Source organism: Mus caroli, unplaced genomic scaffold (genome assembly GCF_978045245.1).
Source record: "Mus caroli unplaced genomic scaffold, Mus_caroli_1 scaffold_7, whole genome shotgun sequence".
NCBI lineage: Eukaryota > Metazoa > Chordata > Mammalia > Rodentia > Muridae > Mus > Mus caroli.
This window is the reverse complement of record NW_028227262.1, coordinates 83,563,634-83,583,497: the sequence shown is the minus strand read 5'-3', so window position 1 is coordinate 83,583,497 and position 19,864 is coordinate 83,563,634. Positions and strand designations below refer to the sequence as shown.

General features: G+C 39.6%; 1 pseudogene; it reads right to left on the bottom strand.

The window, feature by feature from the left end:
• Window positions 1-14,594: 14,594 nt before the first annotated feature.
• Window positions 14,595-15,784, bottom strand: LOC110296905 (obg-like ATPase 1 pseudogene; annotated as a pseudogene).
• Between the last annotated feature and the right edge of the window lie 4,080 nt (window positions 15,785-19,864).

Here is a 19,864-nt window from a genome sequence, read left to right as displayed (position 1 = left end):
GACCAATCAGTGATACTGCCTGAGGTGGTTCTGGGCCAGATCATTTGCTTAAATTAGAGTCCCCATGTACTCAATAAGATCTCCAGATTGCAGATCTTTCTGTTACATTAATTCTGTTATAGATATTTCCCATTAGTGAATGCATAGTTTGGATATAAATAATTTGTTGATTGGAAGAATCATTCCATCATTCTTTTAACTTATGAGTGAAGACATTATGATGGAAGGTACCATGTTAATGCAATGGCCACTTTATCTCCCTGTTGGGATGGCATATCACATTCATATTTTTGTAGGAGTGGCAGAGGCCATTGCCATATTTCAAGACTTGAAAGAGGCCAGTCTGGTACCACTAATCAGACTCAGACCCCAATTTTTCTCTCTCTCTCTCTGACATCACACACACACACACACACACACACACACACACACACGTATACTTTCACATGCACTCATTCCTGCCCACATATGCACATATACAGATACACAATATATGCAAACACACACACACACATACACCTAATCTAAAATGAGCTCTTTCAAGAGGTACAAGAAGTTCCAGAAACAGGTACAATAAATGCTGTCAAAACTAACTTCTGCTATACTGTCTTTTTTTTTTTTTAAAGCGAAAGCTTTCATGGAAAAATCCTAGTGAAATTATAACAAAATAAACATCCTTGCAGCCTTATTTAAAGATGGCTGTATATTTTCCTGATACCAACGGAAGAGCGTATTTATATTTATCTGGGTGGTCTGAAAGTTGGAGAAAAACTGAATGGATGATTGTTTAGTGATGTGGAGGCATGGGAATGAAGTTCATTTTTAAAGTTCCAAGAATAGACAGAGCTAAAGAATTTGCACATTACACGAATTTTAGTCAAAGGTCATTACTGTGGAGGATAGTTTAAATAATTAAACAAAATGATCCCTCTATGGATATCTGTTAGACTCAGCTACTTACTGCAGGGATTTCATAATTAACGTATGTGAAATCCAAGCTTTGGTTATGCCGCCCATGCACCAGCCAGTCTTGTAAGGGAACTAGAGCACAACATGTCCATGCTGTCCTCACACTTCCAAACCTAGTTCAGAGCGAGGTTTGGAACTAGACCATACTCCAAGCTTAGCTAGAGTCCCAAGGGTTGGATAACTTTCCAGCCAGATGAGGGCCCAAATCCCCTGAGACCTTCACTATCTTCACATTTCCAGGTCTATTTCACTAGTTCAGCTTGCACACCAGTGTGGGAAGATCCATCCTGGCTCAGTGATCAATAGCCCTTTCTGCAGAAGACACAGGATCAATTCCTAGGATCCACATGGTGCTTACAACTGTCTTTAATATCAGTTCCAGGAGATCTAGCACAGTCTTCTGGTCTCTGTTGCACCAGGAAAACATGCAGTGTATTTATATACATTCAGGAAAAACACCTATACACATAAATAAAAATTAATCTCTATTGAAAAGTCAGCACAGAGTATCTGAAGGACTGCCATACCAACTCTTCATACCTGATCTCAAATCAAGCTTGGGTGACAGCAAAACCAGAAGCAAAGCTGAACTTAACAGAGGGAGGCTAGCATTTTTATCTCAGACACATGACCAACTGTAGAAGACCACACGCTTAGGTCACATGGCAAAACCACAAACAAGATAAAATGTCAACACTTTGTGTCCACTGCAAGACCCACTAGTCCTATGTCCTCCAGGGAGAATTACCAAGATGAATCTCAGTACACAAAATGTAAAAGAACAGCCAGTAACATGATTAAAAATTCAAGAGTTTTAAAGAGGACATGAGCAAGCATTCCAAAGAACTTATGGAGAATAGGAATGAATTTCTAAGCAACGGTCAAGAAAAGGAAATAATGAAGACAATTTAGGATTTGAAAAGTAAACTCAATAAAGAAATAGCAATACTGAAGAAAAATGAGTGGAAATGGGGGTGGGACTGAGCAACTCACTCAGCCAATTGAAAAGCCTGAGGATGGCTCAGATAGAATATAGCATATCAAGACTTGAAGATTAAAATAGAAGCAAGAGACCATTCAATCAAGAAATGTATTTCAAAACTTATGAGCACATGAAAAGAGTTTGCAAGAACTTTTGGACACCATGGAGACAGGGATTGGTGCTATTCAGGAAGTTAGTAACATGTGTTGCCCCTCCCTGAGGCTACTGTGACTGTTGACTACCTGCGGTCTCAGTAGCTTCTTACACAGTACCATCCTTGAAGCATCTCCGCAGACACCCGACATCTGTAAGAGGTCTAACTGAAAGCATTTCAGTCTGTCCTGCAGGGTACAGTATTTTATTATGCATCCTTAAGAATCCCATATTTTTCTAAACATCATTGTCTTCACAAATAGGGTATGAACACTCCCACTTCTTGTGCCCAACAGATTAAATCCATCAGTGAGATAAAACTAGTCTCTGACTTAAGTTCCCCTCCTTTCCATCCCTGACTATGATCTAGACACTTTAGAACACATCAGGGACTTTCCTTCATGTATTTGCTTATGTACTTCATGACCCTCAATAAAGATAACTTAAGGTAAATAGTCAGGGTTTCTCTCCTCCTCCCTAATTCTTTCTCTCTCCAGGGTCTTCACCTGCTTGGTTGAACACATTCCCATTTGACTTAGTCATGATGTGCCCTGCTCCCTGTCTTCAGACAGGGGCATACAGTATTTAATTCCACGTGTCTCTCCATGTGAAATTTCTGCAGCCATGTTGAGTTTAGTCTTAAAAACTCCAGAAGGGAAGATTCACTTTCCTAATTATAATAAATACTTACCTTGAATCATCAGCCTCTCCTGTAGGCTGTATCCCATAGTCTGAGTACATGGAGCACTATACAGGACCAGAAAACAGGTAGTGTGAGATCAGTTCTCCTTATCCATTTATAGATTTCATTGCTTTGATGTTGAGATTCAACACTTTGGAGGTTTAGATTCTCACTGGGTTCATAGCCGTGGATCTACTGAACTGAACTTGAGCTTGCTGCTTGTTGTCTTTGAGTACTCACATCATTTAACCAATGGGTCAATGAGAAGAGCCTACTACAGGGACACACGGGCACTGACTTCCAATAGGAAGCTGAGTTCTTACTTCAGAACAGGAACAGTGAAAAATGTGTTTGGGATCCATGACATTCTTTGGAGTCTTAGAAAACTAATGGGATAGTATTTTTTTGGGAGCTGGGTTTCTGTTGCTCTTACAAACAAGACAGAAAGAACTGCAGAGCTGGAAGAGAAACAATAAAGTCCTTCCTGTTTACTGATATTTTGGGTGCCTATCAGCACCACACCAGCCTTAAATCTTCAGTTTGACAATGGCATTCTGTACTTAAAGACACAGTTGAACTTTGTAGTTTCTGACTTTTGCGGAATCTGTCTAATAGTACTCTTGAGACAGTAGAAGCACCTACCAGTTTCTCCTCTTAAGGGATCTGAATTCTGCACGTGGAGTCTCACCTCTATGCTCAAGACCACAGTCTCTGGTTGAGGCCTGTGCTTTTTCAAAGTTCTGAACATAGCCCACTAGGACAGTTTTCCAAAAGTCTTTTATCAGTTCCAATCCCATTCTATGTTTTAACCCTGAGGTAGGAATTATTTCCTGAATTTGGTATTTTTTTTAGTGTTTTATTTTTTAATACATATTTTCTTTTAAAAAATGTATTAGATATTTTCTTCATTTACATTTCAAATACTATCCCAAAAGTCCCCTATACTCTCCCCCCACCCTGCTCCCCTACCCACCCACTCCCGCTTCTTGGCCCTGGCATTCCCCTGTACTGGGGCACATAAAGCTTGCAATACCAAGGGGCCTCTCTTCCCAGTGAGGGCCAACTAGGCCATCTTCTGATACATATGCAGCTAGAGACACGAGCTCTGGGGGGTACTCGTTAGTTCATATTGTTGTTCCGCCTATAGGGTTGCAGACCCCTTAAGAACCTGGGGTACTTTTTCTAGCTCCTCCATTGGGTACCCTGTGTCCCATCCTATAGATGACTGTGAGCATCCACTTCTGTATTTGCCAGGCACTGGCATAGCCTCATACGAGATAGCAATATTAGGGTCCCTTCAGCAAAATCTTGCTGGCATATGCAATAGTGTCTGGGTTTGGTGGCTGATTATGGGATGGATCCCCGGGTGGGGTAGTCTCTGGTTAGTCCATCCTTTTGTATTAGCTCCAAACTTTGTCTCTGTAGCTCCTTTCATTGGTATTTTGTTCCCCATTCTAAGGAGGAATGAAGTATCCACACACTGGTCTTTCTTCTTGATTTTCTTGTGTTTTGCAAATTGTATCTTGGGTATTCTAGGTATCTGGGCTAATATCCACTTATCAGTGAGTGCATATCTAGTGACTTCTTTTGTGATTGGGTTACCTCACTAAGGATGATATCCTCCAGATACATCGATTTGCCCAAGAATTTCATAAATTCATTGTTTTTAATAGCTGACTAGTACTCAATTGTGTAAATGTACAACATTTTCTGTATCCATTCCTCTGTTGAGGGACATCTGGTTTCTTTTCAGCTTCTGGCTATTATAAATAAGGCTGCTATAAACATAGTGGAGCATGTGTCCTTATTACCAGTTGGAACATCTGGGTATATTCCCAGGAGAGGTATTGCTGGATCTTCCGGTAGTACTATGTCCAATTTTCTGAGGAACTGAGAGTGGTTGTACAAGCTTGCCATCCCAACAATGGAGGAGTGTTCCTCTTTCTCCACATCCTCGCCAGCATCTGCTGTCACCTGAATTTTTGATCTCAGCCACTCTGACTGGTGTGAGGTGGAATCTCAAGGTTGTTTTGGTTTGCATTTCCCTGATGATTAAGGATGTTGAACATTTTTTTTTATCAGGTGTTTCTCAGCTATTTGGTATTCCTCGGTTGAGAATTCTTTGTTTAGCTCTGTATCTCATTTTTTAATGGGGTTATTTGAATTTCTGGAGTCCAGCTTCTTGAGCTCTTTTTATATATTAGATATCAGTCCCCTATCAGATTTAGGATTGGTAAAGATCCTTTCCCAATCTGTTGGTGGCCTTTTTGTCTTATTGATAGTGTCTTTTGCTTTACAGAAGCTTTGTAATTTTATGAGGTCCCATTTGTCAATTCTTGATCTTATAGCACAAGCCATTGCTGTTCTGTTTAGGAATTTTCCCCCTGTGCCCATATCTTTGAGACCTTTCCCCACTTTCTCCTCTATAAATTTCAGTGTCTTTGGTTTTATGTGGAGGTCTTTGATCCACTTATACTTGAGCTTTGTACAAGGAGATGAGAATGGATCAATTTGCATTCTTCTACATGCTAACCGCCAGTTGTGCCAGCACCATTTGTTGAAAATGCTGTCTTTTTTCCACTGGATGGTTTTAGCTCCCTTGTCAAAGATCAAGTGACCATAGGTGTGTGGATTCATTTCTGGGACTTCAATCCTATTCCATTGATCTACCTGTCTGTCGCTGTACCAGTACCATGAAGTTTTTATCACAATTGCTCTGTAGTACAGCTTAAGGTCAGGCATGGTGATTCCATTATTCTTTTATTGTTGAGAATAGTTTTTGCTATCCTAGGTTTTTTATTATTCCAGATGAATTTGCAAATTGCCCTTTCTAACTCAGTGAAGAATTGAGTTGGAATTTTGATGGGGATAGCATTGAATCTGTAGATTGCTTTTGTCAGGATAGCCATTTTGAGTATATTAATCCTGCCAATCCATGAGCATGTGAGATCTTACATCTTCTGAGGTCTTCTTTAATTTCTTTCTTTCTTTCTTTCTTTCTTTCTTTCTTTCTTTCTTTCTTTCTTTCTTTCTTTCTTTCTTTCTTTCTTCCTTCCTTCCTTCCTTCCTTCCTTCCTTCCTTCCTTCCTTCCTTCCTTCCTTCCTTCCTTTCTTTCTTTCTTTCTTTCTTTCTTTCTTTCTTTCTTCAGAGACTTGAAGTTCTTATCATACAGATCTTTGACTTCCTTAGTTAGAGTCATGCCAAGGTATTTTATATTATTTGTAACTATTGTGAAGGGTGTTGTTTCCCTAATTTCTTTCTCAGCCTGTTTATCCTTTGTGTAGAGAAAGGCCATTGATTTGTTTGAGTTAATTTTATATCTAGCTACTGCACTGAAGCTGTTTATCAGGTTTAGGAGTTTCCTGGTGGAATTTATAGGGTCACTTATATATACTATCATATTATCTGCAAATAGTGATATTTTAACTTCTTCCTTTCCAATTTGTATCCCCTTGATGTCCTTTTGTTGTCGAATTGCTCTGGCTAGGACTTCAAGTACTATATCAAATAGGTAGGGAGAAAGTGGGCAGCCTTGTCTAGTCCCTGATTTTAGTGGGATTGCTTCGAGTTTCTCTCTGTTTAGTTTGATGTTGGCTACTGGTTTGCTGTAGATTGCTTTTATCAAGTTTAGGTATGGGCCTTGAATTCCTGATCTTTCCAAGACTTTTATCATGAAGAGGTGCTGGATTTTGTCAAGCTTTCTCAGCATCTAACGAGATGATCATGCAGTTTTTGTCTTTGAAACGGGGTCTGTCCCAGAAGCTGTGTTGCCTCTGCTTGTCCCAGAAGCTGTATAGCTTCTGCTGTCTGCACTGTAACCTGTGCAGACTGGTCTTTGAGGGACCCGTGACACAAGATGGCTCCCTCACTCTGCAGTCAGAGCCCTACCAGGCAGACATGTCTCTTCTGGCGGGAAAGGTGTGCAGATTTCTGGAACCCGAAACGGAGTCTGTCCCAGAAGCTGTGCCACTTCTGCCTGTCCCAGAAGCTGTGTTGCTTCTGCAGTCTACACTCTTACATGTGCAGACTCGTCTCTGAGGGACCTGGGACACAAAATTACTGAATTTGGTAATTTTGTGACATTTTATTGTTATCATTTTAAAAAGTTTTATTCATTGATTTTAAAAATTAAATATTAGGACTCAAAAACCTAATTAAGAAATCTTTATCATTCACAAATAATTTGTTATTCTTTAAACACACATCTACCCATTGCTGGCCTTCCTATAGGAGATGCCTTCTGCTGTATTCCCAGGTGAAAATAATTTTGTTGGAGATAATGGGTTTGCGCTCTTTTTATTCAACTGTTCATTTTTTAATAAGGGATATAAAAAATGACCCATGACCTGTGTTAGATCAGGGTTTATGATGACTTAGGTCAGGCATGAGACATTAGATCTCAAGTATGTAAGACTGATCTCATTTTTTTCTATTTTTAAAACTAATAGCATAAAACTCAGTTGCTTTTGAAAATTCAGTCTGGCTAACTGCTGCTTTTGAACCTCAGAAATAAAGAGACTTTCTGATACCTGACCAGCTAATTTTCAGAAAATAAGAAGACCAGAGAGCGCATATTTGATAAATATACATGAGGACCCACATGGCAGAGGGCAGACAATCTATGAGTAGGCTTATTCTAGTTCATTCTATGCCATTAATTATGGCAGTGAGAGTATTCTGGAAACCCCTGAAGGATTAACAATATATAGATATTGTTGTCATTTGTTTTGTTTTTGAGATAGGCTCTCCCTGTATTACCCAGGATGATCTTACTGGAACCATCACCTCCATGAGAGGGTTGATCAGTTTTTGACTCTTTCTGAAAGTTTTGGCTCTTTCTAAAAGTTTCCTCTGAAAGCCCTGGAAGTAAAGGGCTCTTCATTAAGGAGTAGGGGCAATGGGCTTTCTTGTGCTTGAGGTAGAACTGGGCTACCCTGAGAGCTTTTGAGTAGACAAGTCTGTGTTAAACTAGCATAATGCGACTGGCCAATGACTGGTGTATTAGGGTTTCCATTGCTGTGATGAAACAGCATTACCACAAAACAAGTTGGGAAGGAAAGGCTTTATTTGGCTTACACTTGCATATTACTGTTCCTTATCAAAGGAAGTCAGGACAGGCACTGAGACAGGGCAGGAACCTGGAGGCAGGAGCTGATGCAGAGACCACAAAGAGTCCTACTTATTGGGTTGCTCTTCTTGGCTTGCTCTGTTTTCTTATAGAACCCAGGACCTCCAGTCTAGGGATGGCACAGTCCACAATGTGTTAGATTCTTCCACAATTAAGAAAATGTCTACAAGCTTGTTTATCACCTGATCTTATGGGGACCTTTTCTTAATTGAGGTTCCTTCCTCTCAGATGACGTTAGTTTTGTTAAGTTGACAAAAACCTACCCAGTACATTGAGGAAGCAGCACTCTGCCCAGAACTCACAGTATTAGACAACGTCTTTCTGACCTGACACTTGTCTGTACATCTACAAATGGACAAAGCTTGGAGGCTCTCTTCACATGTCCAAATCCTGCCTTATCTGCTACTGGAGAATTATTTCTGCTACTTGAACTCTGGGCTGAGATCTCTTGTTATTTTTTGAACTTTGAAAAAAATTTGGTTTTATTTTTAACTATGAGAGAGAGAGAGAGAGGGAGGGAGGGAGGGAGGGAGGGAGGGAGGGAGGGAGGGAGGGAGAGAGAGAGAGAGAGAGAAAGAGAGAGAGAGAGAGAGAGAGAGAGAGAGAGAGAGAGAGAGAGAGAGAGAGAGAGAGAGAGAGAGAGAGAGAGAGAGAGAGAGATCAGGTGACAGTGGAGGCCAGAGACAGGATTTTCCCAGAGGTGAAGTTATAGGTCATTGTGAGTCTCTCAGTGTAGTGATGTTACAGGTGGCTATGAGTCACTCAATGAGGGTACTGAGACTAAAAATTCTATCTGCAAGAGCAGTGTGTGCCCTTTACTGCTCACAAGATGTCTGCTATTTTAAATTAAGATGTTCAAACAGTCAACAAAGTAACGAAACAACCTGCACAAATGAGGACTATCTGTACAAGCCTAGAAAAGGAATATATATTATTGACACAGTTTATACTCGTTATTATATTAATATTATATATTGATTATGTAATATTGCTATCAATCTAGTTGGAAATGATTCAACTTCTGTTATTACATGTATAACAACATTTCTTTACTCTCATGTTAAACATGTACACAAGAGTCTTCAAACTCATTTCAATGACAACTTAAAGCACTATCGGTTTTTTAAAAGTGTCAGTGTTCACACATACAAACATCAGATAAGGAAGGGTTTATGATCAGGCACTACAGCAGTTAACACCAGATGGTAGAATGATACCACGGATGGATGAGTATTGACAAGCTGTCAGGTCTTCACTTAAAGGAAAACATAATTTCTTTCTGTAAAGATCAATTTGTGTCACTTACTAAATGCTATGATGATTGATAGGGCCTTAGAGATGTAGCCAAGGGTTCCAATTCAAGAGTTCCCATGGTGATTAATTTTTGTGTCAAGCTACCAAGCCATAGCACTAGTTGCTTAATCAGATGCAGCTCTAAATGGCGCTGTGTAGCATTTTTTAAAAGCTTTGAGAAAAGTTGCTTGTTTGATCCTCATAATTTTTACCACAGGGTTGGGCCTGAACAGAACAAAGAGGTTTGGGGCAGTAAATTTTCAGAGGTTCACAGAGAAACTCTACCTGAGCACCCCTGCTGTCCTGTGATTCAAGGGCCCCAAATCAATCTGACTCAAATCTACAGCTTGCTGGGCTACTGAAAAGCTAATGCCTTACAAGACACCCGCCTTTCCGTGGGTCAGTGTCTGTGTCGGTATCTGTATATCTACTTGTTGGTAATTTTCCTGTGAAAACCCTATCATAGTTTGGGAAAAAAAAACCTACTCTGTAATAAATAAAAGATACAGTTTTTGATATACCAGTCTGCAACAATGGACACTAGCATAGATAGATAGATAGATAGATAGATAGATAGATAGATAGATAGATAGATACATAGATAGATACATAGCTAGATACATAGATAGATACATAGATAGATACATAGTTAGATAGATATAGTTTGGCATGCTGATTTATCACAAGATAGTGGTTTTTAAAATTCACTTTTACTGTTTTACATCTTTCAAGATGCATAACTTCCCATGCATGCATGGTTTCCTTAGGAAATTAAGCTTTGAGGCTGAGGATTTGTTCCTATAGTCTATTTGAGATACAATACTATTAAATTTATTTATTTTTTAGTTTCTGTTCTTAATTAGCCTAAGCATCTCAGAAGCTGGGGAAAAGGGCTTGCAGATAATAAATATTTTATTAAAAGTTTAAGTGAATGATTATCATCAAAGTATATGTGAAGGCAAAATTATCTACACTAAGGCAATTTCTTCTACTCGGTATATATGAGGATGTGACAACCTTCTGGAAGCAATGTTTGATCAGTTAAATTAGAAATGCTCACCAGGACAGTCAAGAGCGAACACAAGCCAATTAGGGTCCCCAGATAGTCACTTCCATTGGCTAATCAGAAACCATTCTTGAGCTTGGTGGACGCTGAGGTAAGGGCTGCATCTCAATTTCCATTCTCTACAGGTTATTTGCACTAGTGTGATCCTGGAGACAATATGTGGCATTGTGACTTTTCCCAACAAGGGAATACATTTTTAATATAGAGTACAGAACTCTAAATCCTTGCTAAATAAGGCTGTCACACAAGTACATCCTTTCTGTAGCTAGAGAGATGATTCAGGGGAAAATTAACCTTGGGAAGAGAATACAGACGCAAGAGAGGTTTGGGAAAGATTCTGGCTGCAGTCTGAGCCTGGGAAATTTGTGGTGGCCCAAAAGCAACAGAATACAAGCAACTCACACTAGCCTGACCCCCATCCCACTAGTGTTTTCTGGTAATGAGACTTTGAAAATAATTTCAGTGAAGTAACACTCTTCTGGAATTTCAGATTCCCTAGGTAATGCTGGAACAATGGCAGGGTGAGGTGGAAAGTAGGAGGTATAGCCGTGTGCTGGAAAGCTTGCCTTTGTACATTTGGGCTAAATTGTGGGAATGGAAGCCAGTGATTTGTACTTGGTTTATGATCGTGTGTGTGTGAAATCTACTTTTATCTCTTCCAAACGTTTACTATTGTCCTGAAGTCTTTTATTGATAGATAATCCTGTTCTGATGATCTGACAATTTACTTTCTGTGGTGGAGGTTAAATGCATGTGTGGGATTGAGTTTAAATGTTCTGTTCTAGTTGGTTGTTTTATTCTAATAACTTAGCTACATATTTAAAACTCCGTTCTCTGAGCTAATCACACACCTCAATGTGTGACCCATTCTTTCGGGTGACTATTCTTTACTTGTCAGATTCTAATGTCTTTCCTCACTGACAACGTTAGGAGTGTGCACAGATTTCCTGGGTAGACAACATCTCTTTCATGTTTAGTTTATTCTTTTTCAATTCTTATGACACTATTTCTCTCTTATTTAAAATGATTTTTGCTGGCTAGCACTATCATAAGGGAATCAATTAGGAAGGATGGTGAAGTTTCCCTTGGTTGGATCCTACAGTTGATATTTAATCAGCAGGTAGATGGCTTGTCACTGTGCTTTCTTGTATAAGCTTCTGAAGTTGAAGTTGCCTTTTCCTGAGGGCTTGGAGCTTTATCAGGGATATGCTGCTGAGTTTCACTGAGCACATGCAATGCTGCCAAGATGAATATATGATGCACCCCCTAACTTTACTAATGTGGTAAATAACAAGAGTCAATTTTCTGATGTTACATTTTCACTGTAATCTTGGGTCACCTGGACTTGTTCATTGTGAGTGAATCGTCTACTTTTTTTTTTTTTTTTTTGCTTAGTATTTTTATACTTGTATCTTACTTTGATTGCATTTCATATATTCTATTACTCTTACCTTGCTTTTGGCATGAATTTTACTCAAACCTGATGTAAATTAATTTTGTATCAGGTTAGATGATCTGGTATTGCCTGTCTGTGCTTTACTTGTGTGAAGACTTTACTGTCTTAGGGTTTCTACTGCTGTGGTAAACTCCATGTTTAAGAGCAGATTGGGGAGGAAAGGGTTTATTTTAGCTTACAGAGCTTGGCTCGCATTCTGTGACTGAGGGAGGTTAGGCAGGGACCTGGAGGGCAGAACTGAGTCACAAGCCGTGTGGGAACACTGCTCACTGGCTTTCTCACTGGTGTTTGCTCAGCTTTCTTTCTTACACACCCAGGACTCCTGCCCAGGGATGGCACCACCCACAGTGAGCTGGCTTTCCGATATCATTACTAACTAAGAAAGCCCTACAGGCAATCTGATGGAGGCATTTTCTCAGTTGAGGTTCCCTTTCTAGATAACTTTAACTTGTGGGAAATAGAGGAAAGAAAACCAACCAACCAACCAACCAACCAACCAAACAACCAAACAACCAAACAAAACGGAAGATATTGACATCCTCAATCCTCAGTGTAGTCTCATGTTATAATGGTCTATTGTTGTTTTGATAAAATTTATTTTTCTAAACATTCTAGATCTTATCTAATATTTTAGATTTATTGGTGACATTTCACAAGGGGTTTTATTAAAAAGCAAAATATTATATACTACATATAATTAAAATGATTTTATTTTGTGGCCTTGTAACATTATTTTTAAGTAATGTCATCAATAAATCTAAAACATTGGATACATTTATTCATATAATGTATTTTGACTATATCTATCCACTGCTACCTCTATCCAACTTCTCCCTGTGCCCTGACCCCAAATTCCTCCCAACTTGATGTTTTGTTATTAATAATCCCTGAGTCCAACTAGTGCTTCCCATATAAGCATGGGAAACCTATCAGCAAGCCATGTCCCTAAAGAAGAGTGACTCTCTCTCTCTCTCTCTCTCTCTCTCTCTCTCTCTCTCTCTCTCTCTCTCTCTCTCTCTCTCTCTCTCATTAACTATCAACTGCCAACAGTCTTTCTCCAGGGACTGTACTCTGAACCATGATGGAATGTTGACAGGCTCGATCTCATGGAAATCTTGTGCAGGTAACCATAGCTGCTGTGAGTTGATGTGTGCAACAGCTCTGCCAAAGCTTTCTCTTTCTGCCAGTTTTTACATTCTCCCCCCCACCCCTTTTCCATGATGTTCCCTAAGCTCGGGAAGGGAAAAGTTGATTTAGGAGATTCATCTGTAAACTCAAAGTTACTTACACTTAGCACTTTGATCATGGGTCAAAAAAAAAAAAGATTTCTCTAACAAAAGTTGACAGCACAAATCTATAGGTACAAACATAAATGGTTAGAATACAGTGTGACAATTTAGCAGAACAACAACTGTAGGCTTACAGTAATGGGCTTTTAAAAAATATTGGATATTTTATTTATTTACATTTTAAATGTTATCTTTCCCGGTTTCACCTCCACAAACCCCTTATCCCATTCCCCCTTCCCCTGCTTCTGTGAGGGTGCTCACCCACTTTGACCAGGTGATAGTAACCAGTATTAAATCCTTCCTATGGTGCAGGCCTTGTAGCCACTTAGAGAGGCACTGGTTACCCCCATAACAGTTATGTCACTATTGCATCTGTGGGTATCTCTGCTAAGCAGGTTGGTATTGTAGTATGCAAGGTCTCATGTTGGGCAAGACCAGTGATGTCTTTTCTTTCTCAGGAGCCTGCATAGGACCTTCTAGCATTAAGTAACCTAGCCAGAAGGAAGAGAGTTTCCTGGAGATTCAAGACTGATTTCTGTATGCTGTAAAAATATTTCTTGAAGGAAAGAAGATTGACGGATAGCCTTTACCAAAATTGAGAGCCTTTCTTGTTTCCTTTAAGCCACAGTGCACATAGCCTAATAAAATGATATATTACTAAACTGTAATTCAATTCTTTTACAATTACATTTACCAAAAGTCATATTCAATCCTGATAAAATTTTGTGTTTCCTTCCTCATACATTATTTCATCTTATCCTTTCATTTTTATTTTGTTTTTATAAATTGAATACCAAGTCATTTTGAACAAGACCTCAGAAAATCCACTGTGAGTAGTATGGGCTAGGTGTATGAGTTCATGTTAAATTAAATTAACCCCCTGGAAGTAGAGTGACCTTTAATCCTTTATTTTGTTTTTGTTTCATGCTTTTTTTATGAAGCCTTATTATGCTGGTGTCTCAATAGGCTATGCCATCCAAAGAAGAAGGCAGTAATAATGTGCCGGTATTATCTATTTGGACTTTATCCACATGGTGATGAGAAAATAACACGTGTGTGCTTTGGTTTCCTCTGTGAAGCAAAGAGATGAAACAGCATTACCGATTTTTGATAAGCTTTCTTTCTTTTTCTTTTTTCTTTTTCTTTTTGGTTTTGTCAAATGTTTTATTGAGTGTAGACATCTGAAGTACTGTAAAACATGCATTATCTTTAGATTCAAAAAGGAGCAAGCCACATTGTCTTCACTGTCAAACGTGTCAGGCCTGGCAGAAATGATGGAGATTAATGAAGCATCAGGAGAGTAATATGGCTTTGAAAAGCCTCTACAGTGTGCAGTAGGGTCTTAATCACGTGAGAAAGCAAAGTTCTTCATGCTTAGTAACTTGCATTTCATGGAAGGTACATAGTATTTTACAATTTTAAAACAAATAAAAATAATTTGTTTGTAGAAGATTCCCATTCCTAACTTTGTCTCTTTAGATTTCAGAAACTTTAATTAAAAAAAAAAACACCCACCTTCCAAGCCCCAATATATGCATTTTAGAAGTTGTACGTTGATCTGAGCAATAACTGAATTTATTTCTTTTTTGGTTGCTGAGGTGTATTAAATTTGAAGATAATATCTCCATCTTCAACAATATAATTGCTGCCTTGTTGACTGTATTTTCCAGCAGCCTTGACTGCATTTTCAGAACCCTCGTCTTTAAAGTCTTCATACTTCATTACTTCAGCCATAATGAATCCCTTTTCGAAATCTGTGTGCATCTTTCCTGCAGCCTGAGGAGACTTCCTTCCTTTCCTGATGGTCTATGCACGCACGTCATCTGGGCCTGCAGTGAAAAAGTATTCTAGTTGGAGTGCTGCAAATCCAGCCTTCATGATCTTTGGCAAAGCACTTTGTGTCATGTTCGCTTCCAGATACTTCTGTCTCTCCTCAGCACTCAATTCTTGCAACTTGAGTTGCAAGGCCCCACTGAAAGGTATGACCAAGGCGCCTGGGTCATACTTGTCCACCTACTCTTTAATTTTTATCAACCATTTGTTTTTCTTTCTTATATAGTCTTTTTCAGAAAGATTCACCAAGTAGACCATTGGTTTTGAAGTAAAAAAATAAGTGTTTATTCAACACTTCAATCTCATTGTCATTCCAGTCATGATAGAAGTGAACAGGTTTCTTTTGATCTATAACCCAAGACTTGACTTTGCACATTATGTCATACTCTGGCTTCAGTTTCTTGTCGCCTCCCCCTCACGGCCACCTTCTCTAGTTTGTCTAGAATGGGCCCAATCATCTCCTTACCTTTCAGCTGAAGCTCCTCATAAATTATTTCTATATCTCTAATGGGATCTACACTTCCTCCAACGTGCATTATATCATCATCTTCAAAAGCATGTGTTAGATGAAAAATCCCATCACAGGCACTAATATGAGATAAAAAGGCATTCCCCAAGCCCTTCCCATTGTGAGCTCCTTTTACAAGGCCAGCAATATCCACTACATTTAGGAAAGCAGGAATCTTGCTTGCTGGTTTGTGATACTGGCAAAGAAAGTCGAACCTCTCATCTGGCACAGGCACTCTGCTCTCATTAGGATCAATAGTGCAGAATGGGAAGTTTTCTGCTGACGCCTGACTATTGGTTAACACATTGAAGAAGGTAGACTTCCCAACATTTGGCAATCCAACGATACCAATTTTCAGTGAGGTTCCAAATCTTCCAATAATTAGAGGCGGTTTAATTCCATCTCCTTCCTTTTTCGGGGGCATTGTGCACCGGGCTAACGATCGCACGGGGGGTCCCGGACTGCTTGATAAGCTTTCTTAATGCCATTTAGTAGTTTAACGTTCAACATTTAAGTTTATCCATTTATTCTGTAAATGACATAACATCTAAAAATCAAAATCTTTTTAAGGTTTCTTCCATGTAGTTTGGTGAAATCGCTGTGGTATGACTCTATTCCCAGACACGTTCTTGGAAGCTCCCTTTATCACAGTATTCAATTATATGCCACTTAATCTTCTCCATTTACATTTTAATAGACCTAAATGTTTTTGATGCCCAGCAAAATAAAGAAGAAGACACAGTTCACATATACTCTACTTGCCTGACTAATTTGTAGTAATCTACTGAACTGTAGTTACAGTTTCTTGTGAAAGCATTCTTAAGAATACTTTAGGTTGTGCATGCCTTTAATCCCAGCACTTGGGAGGCAGAGGCAGGGGGATTTCTGAGTTCCAGGCCAGCCTGGTCTACAAAGTGAGTTCCAGGACAGCCAGGGCTACATAGACAAACCCTGTCTCAAAAAAAAAACAGGAAAAAAAAAAAAAAGAAAAAACAAAAAGAATACTTTAGGTTCTAAAACTGTTGGATAAACTGGTTTTTGGTCGTGTAGATCAACCACTAATTTATGGGTCATGTAGCAAATTGTAAGTTCCTAGAGTAAACTGGTTTCTGTTCACACAGACCAGAGATGAATTCATTGCGTATATAACCAGCCCTAAATTCCTATACAATGTGATCCTGACCTAAAGGTCTTGAGCACCACCTCATCACAAACTGCTATCTCTCTACATCTGTAAATAACACTTGCTTGCTACAGATGTTCACAGTTTCCTTTCTGTCTGCTTCACAATTGAGGGCTTTTGCTTAAAAAACAAAAAACAAAAAAACAAAAACAAACAAACAAACAAAAAACCCCCCCAAACAACTCAAAAACAAATTTGGGATCATGGCTGTTTTCCATACACTGCCTGGAACAGCCTTGCAAATGGTGAATAAAGGCTCCATATAATCTGCCGGGTTCAGACCTCTCCAGCGATTTGCTCTTCAGGTACCAGTTCCATAATTTACATCCTCAATATTGCCACTAATATGCACATGCAATTGCCATTCAAAGCTATTGCTTACTTTCAATTCATTACTGATGTGCATTTTCACAATATTAGTCTCTGTGCTCCTCACATTTGTTTTTCCTCCCCAGTACAATTTACTTAAAATATTATTATGTGTTAGGCATTGGGGAACGTTCTGGGCTATTGAGATAGATTATAATCAGTTACAGTCTATTGTGGAAGATTGAAAAACAAGTGAGGAAAACAGTGGTTGCATTAACTGAATTCTATGAATTAAAATGCACAATATTATAGGAAGTCAGCTGCTTACTTGCCTAGTCACATGCCAAGGGCTGGGAACCTGTGGGAAGACCTATTAATCCTGAAGAATTAGTTAGAAAAGGAAGACATTTCGTGCAAATAGAACAGACTATGTAAGAAGAGTGCTGAATTCACACAATTACAGTGGTGAGAATAAAGTGTCCACATCAGGGAAAGAGATGCCGCTAGCGTCCTGTGGCAGAGCCATAGCAGAAAGAGACCCATAGATGGTAATAAGTCTCTGTGCTGGATGAGTTCTGGATTCACTGAGAAACTTTATGTAGAGAAATAACACTATTAGGGACTTCATTTAAAAAAAAAACAAAATAAAACCATCCTGTGACCCCAATGGAAACAGGAGAAAGTTGTCTGTACATATGTGTGAGAGTATGTGTGCCTGTGTGTATGTGTACAATATATATGTGTGAGTATGTATGTTTTGTGTGTGTGTGTGTGTGTGTGTGTGAATGACGCTGTATGCGTAGAGGTCAGAGTATAACAGAGGGAGAGGCAGAGGAAGGAAACCCTTTAGAATCCCATCTATGTGTTGTGGTTAGTTCAGTCATTATAGAGCCTGTCTCAGCTCTCCTAATAGTCTGGGAATGATTCCTGTTAGCAATTTGTTTCTGCTTAGGTCAGATGCAGAGTTGATCTATTTATTTATTTATTTATTTATTTATTTGCAACTGTGAACCCAGACCAAGCCAAGGAGGATGTAAATTATGGAACTGGTACCGAAATTCCATAGAGCTAGGAGGACGTTATGACTTGAATAATGAATTTCCCCTAGACTCCTGTATTGAAAACTTGGTCCCTGGCTCATAGCACTACTTAGAGAGAAATCTTAGAAACCTCAGTTCACGAGGCATAGTTTGAGGAAGCAGACCATTGGGAGCCGATTCTTGCCCCTGTTCTTTCCTATTTACCCAAGGTGAGCTATTCCACTCCACCGAGGTTTCCTGCAGTTATGGTGAGCCTTGCTTCAAGTTCCCAGCAAGGGAACCAGACAAACATGGCCAAGATTTCCCGTACCCAGACAAACTAAGTCTTTTGTCCTTTAAGTTGTCCTCAGGTGCTTGTCACCATGACAGGAAGAAGCTGATACAAACGATAAAGATACAATCTGTGTTATGGGATTGTTGTTGTCTGTGTGGAACTACTGAAAGGTGTAATGAATTGTATATATTTCTTTCATGCAATGCCAAACTGTATAAAAGGTAAACAGACCTTGTGTTAGAGTTGGAATATAAGACCACAAGATGTTGTAACAGGGAAAAACAGTGCAGAGGTTTCCCTGTATTTACTGGGCCAGCTTAGGTTTAACTAGGACTTGATTTTCTTGATGAAGAATATCCTGTAAAACTACCCAACTCTATTATAGAACCCCAAAGTCAAGATGTCCCATCTAACTAACCTTGTTATGTAACCTAACATCCTTTTTGTTATCTAACTGCTTGTTTCTGCAAAGCCCTGTGCCAGCTGCCAAGGAAGATGCTAGACATAGTTTCTGCCTTCAAAAACTCCAGTGCTCCAGACACCCCACGCTTCACTTAACACTCAAATATCTGAGTGCAGCTCTACCTGGCTGAGATAAAAACTTTCAGTTGGATGTAAATTGTGTCTGAGTGTCATCTCTGGTGGCTTCCTGTAACAATGTCTCATCAGGTCAAGAAACTTGCCTTGTAGAGTTTGATCCCTGGAACCTACCTAAAGGAAAGAAAGACTGACTCCACAAAGTTGTTCTCTGATGTCATAGTACACATCACTCTCTCTCTCTCTCTCTCTCTCTCTCTCTCTCTCTCTCTCACACACACACACACACACACACACACACACACACACACATACATAATACATACATACATATATACATACATACAAACTATGATAATAATAATAATAATCTTATTTTTATTTATTCTGCTCTCATACAATACATTTTGACTATAGCTTCCCCTCCCTCTATCCCTCCCAGTCCCCTTCCACATCTCTTCTCCTGAGATTTATTGCTTCTCCTTCAGAAAAGAGCAGGCCTCCCAGTAATATCAACCAAACATGGAATAACAAGATGCAATAAGATTAAGCACAAACTTCCTATCAAGACTGGATGAGGCAATCCAGTAGGAGAAAAAGGGTCCCAAGCACAGGCGAAGGAGTCAGTCAGAACCTCTCACTGTTGGGAGACAAACATTCCAAGCTAAACAACGTGTATGCTTGAGCACTAAAGCAGATTTATGCAGGCTCTGTGATTACTGTTGTCTCTGTGACTCCCAGTGAGCCTTGCTTTGTTGATTCTGTGGGCTAAGTTCTCCTGGTATCCTTGACACCTCTGTCTCCTACAATGCTTTCCCTGCTTGTTCTGCAGGGTACCTGAGATCTACCCAATGTTTGGCTGAGGGTCTCTGCATCTGCTCCCATCAGCTGCTAGAAGAAGCTGGAAGATGACAACTGGGCTAGGCACTGATCTCTGACTATAGCAGAATGTCGTTAGGCCCAATGTCCAGGCTGTGCTGGGCATGAGCTCCCTGTTTTGGCTTGAGACTCAAGTCAGACCAGTCATTGGTTGTCCAATCCCACAAGCTCTGAGCCACCACTGCTCCCAGCATATCTTGCAGGTCGGACAGATGTGGGTTGGAGTTATTGTGGCTGCACTGGTGTCCCAGTCCCACTACTGGGATTCTTGTCTGGTTACAG